The 3,264-nt window shown below is 43.4% G+C and overlaps 1 non-coding gene across 1 annotated transcript; it reads right to left on the reverse strand.

The window, feature by feature from the left end:
- Positions 1–370: 370 nt before the first annotated feature.
- trnas-aga (transfer RNA serine (anticodon AGA)) lies at positions 371–452 on the reverse strand. Its single transcript has one exon. It is a non-coding gene; the product is annotated as a tRNA-Ser (tRNA).
- Positions 453–3,264: the final 2,812 nt, after the last annotated feature.

The following is a 3,264-nucleotide window of genomic DNA, read 5'->3' on the forward strand; positions in this document are numbered from 1 at the left end:
GCCGGAAATGGGGCACAAGACACGCGACCGCAAAAAGCGTCGCCATCTGCTTCCAGCTGCAAAATGCCGTTTGCGGACGCTGAAGCATTTGAACTTGAACTTTATTGCCATATGTAACCGGTACTGGTACAATGGAATTCTTACTTACAGAAGGTCTCTCGATTGTAAAACAAGTGTAAAAAACAAGACAAAGTGCAAACAGTGCATCAATACAATGTACAAACAAACAATAGACAATGTGCAAGTAAACATGTAGACATTTCTTTCCAAGGCAGCGGGTACAAGCGATCTCGCGTTTTAAAACCACCAGGAAAAGCAGAAAGGCACTTTTCCTTGCTTGCGCCAGCACACAACGATGTGAGGAGGACACCGTAGTCGGCAGGATTCGAACCTGCGCGGGGAAACCCCAATGGATTTCTAGTCCATCGCCTTAACCACTCGGCCACAACTACAGCGAGCACCACCGTTGCTGCGTTCTTGCTACAATCTCACATGGATCGCGAGGCGCCGGCGGAAACATTTTTCAAAGTCAGTCTCCATTAAAAAAAAAACCTTTCCAAAATACAAGCCATGCAGACAGACACGCCTCAGAGGACTTAAGGGTGGCTTCATGTGGGAATGATAAAGCCTCCCCGTCCGGACAGGAAAATGGCACTTTGTTAGACACAAAGAAACAATCAACAACAGACAAATGTCCACAAGCATTTAAGAAGCCGCACCATGTTCTTGCTACAATCACACACGGATCGCGAGACGCCGGCGGAAATCTTTTTCAAAGTCGTTCTCCGTTAAAAAAAAAAAAACCTTTCCAAAATACAAACCTTGCAGACAGACACGCCTCAGAGGACTTAAGGGTTGCTTCATGTGGGAATGATAAAGTCTCCCCGTCCGGACAGGAAAATGGCACTTTGTTAGACACAAAAAAACAATCAACAACAGACAAATGTCTACAAGCATTTTAGAAGCCGCACTTGAAATAGCTCTTATATTCGTGTTAGACGCAGGAATCGCCTTTTTATTGACGTTCTTACGAACACCATGGAAAGCAAAATAAAGCAAAGCAGAGCAGAACAAAACGAACAAAATAAAACCCTCACGTCCTGCACTTGAATATAATGCCGTTACGTGCCGAAGCGGTATTGGACGTCATCCTAGCACTGCAACCCGGGGCGTACGGTATATGGGAACGAGCACACGTCACGAATCGTCTCTAATCACTCCCTGCACTGTAAGGCGCCTTGAAGCGTGCACCCTCAACATTCATCTTTGCGCATCTGTGAAAGGTAAACTCTTGAGCAAACTCTGAACCAGACGCTCAAACTCCAGCTAGGATTAGGGGTAGCATTCCCACGCTACTTGAACACTTTGTTTACGCTCAGTGCTGGATTTTGGGAACTTTAGGACGAGTGGGACTTTTCTCCTATCTGTCAATTCGTTTTGTTTTGGAGACTCTTGGCTGTCAGTGTTGTATAGTGCAGCGTGAAGAAAACGTTTTCGAAAACTGTGCCGGCTCAAAAGTTGTAAGAAATCCTCTCCAGCTCTTTTAAGTCTCTTCAGTTTTGTCATTTAAAGTGAAACTAGATGTATAACTGGAGCCTCACTTATGCAAATGGTGAGGCTCCAGTTCGACATCTAGTTTCACTTGATATGACAGAAGTACGTCAGACTGCGCCGGACTGGGGGATCACTTCCGGTTATTTTTACCATCTTAAATATTTGAAATCCTCCCCTATGCAATTGTGACACTTCATCTTGGCTCCACCTAGGACACTCTTCAATCTTCCATCACTTCTCTCTTCTCCCGCAACACTCTCGTCTGTCGGCAGTATGTGGCGTCTTTGCATTACCACCAATCTCACCACAGCAAGAAAGCAACGTGTTTTGGCAAGAGAGGAGGAGACTGAGAGGTATGTCTTAACACCGATACTACAGTGCTTAAGTACTGCTCACGTACATGTTTCTTGGTTCATATTATGCATTTCATACGGTCAAATTACTTTTGAGCAACTAATAAGAAGCGCGAAACGGTATGCGTTTTAGTTTCGTTTTGTGCTATGACCCGTAGATTGATTAGAGATATCAAGTACATACAAGTCATTTTTTAAATGTTGTAGTTCGTCTTGAAAAAATGTTACGAGTACATCATCTATCAACAATTACACAGGTTCTGTTTCCATATTGCGGATTTTGGTTACGTAATATTATTTTCTAGATTTCACGTTGTGAATATATGATTTGGGCAAACAGAGCCGCAAAGAAGTACATTATGGGTTGTTGTTGTTTTTTTTGCAGTTTTATCTAGAACAAGCGATGCTTAAACCTTTGTCTGATTCTTGTGAAACTATCCACACGACAGTTACAGTACCTAGGAGTTGACTTCAGTGATGTCACTGATGGGATGTTTCTAAAAATCCATCCTCTGCAAAACGTCTTCTCTAGTTGTCCTGCATATGTATTCGCTAATGAAGCTGTGTGTTCTGAGCCTGGATCTCTACATTTCTGTATGAACCAGCTTAGAGGGCTAAAGACAGCTTGTGTTTAAATTGAGTGTAAGGCAATTTATGCTTCTAAAGTCATGGTCAGCATTTATTATTGTACTGTGCTGTAAACTTGTTCTGTGCCTAGTCACATTATTTTATAGCGTTTTTATAGTGTTATCAAATCCGGTGGCGCTGTGTGTTAGTTTCCTGACTCCCATGTCACATGGTCTGTGAAACCGGTTTAATTCGTCACAGCCAGCACTCCGGCAGAGAGGGGGTTGTGCTCGTAAAGTAGAAGCAGGCGAGATTTCCAGCGAAAGACACCTCCCCCCCACCCTCATACGATTCGCATTGTAATTACACATTGTAATTGTATTACACATTGTACACATGCTTAAAAGAGAAGAGAGAAAACGCAAGCCTTCTTCAGGTGTGAGGGTCTTCTGCTCAGAATGAAACGCTAAAATGTAATGTAGGCTCTGAATGGGTTCAATTATGATTTGGGCTTGATTAAGGTCGCTGCCTTTCATCTAAAACCCTACTTGAATCCTTCTAAACTAAAAATTAGTGTTAGTGAGTTCTAAATAAAGAGGTATCCAGGTAACAGTGAAATGGGCGGACAGTCTGGGGAGATCGCCCGTTTTCCATGTAAATAGTTCCCTGGTTCCGCACCCCTTGGTGTTTCTCTCGCTCTCTCTCGGGTCACCTGATCATTAGCTCGAAAGATTTCAGTGCTTTGTGTATATTCTAATGGTAGTGGGGGCAGGGTGTGTGGGAACAGGTT

This window comes from Atractosteus spatula (genome assembly GCF_055471065.1).
Source record: "Atractosteus spatula isolate fAtrSpa1 chromosome 16 unlocalized genomic scaffold, fAtrSpa1.hap1 SUPER_16_unloc_1, whole genome shotgun sequence".
Lineage (NCBI taxonomy): Eukaryota > Metazoa > Chordata > Actinopteri > Semionotiformes > Lepisosteidae > Atractosteus > Atractosteus spatula.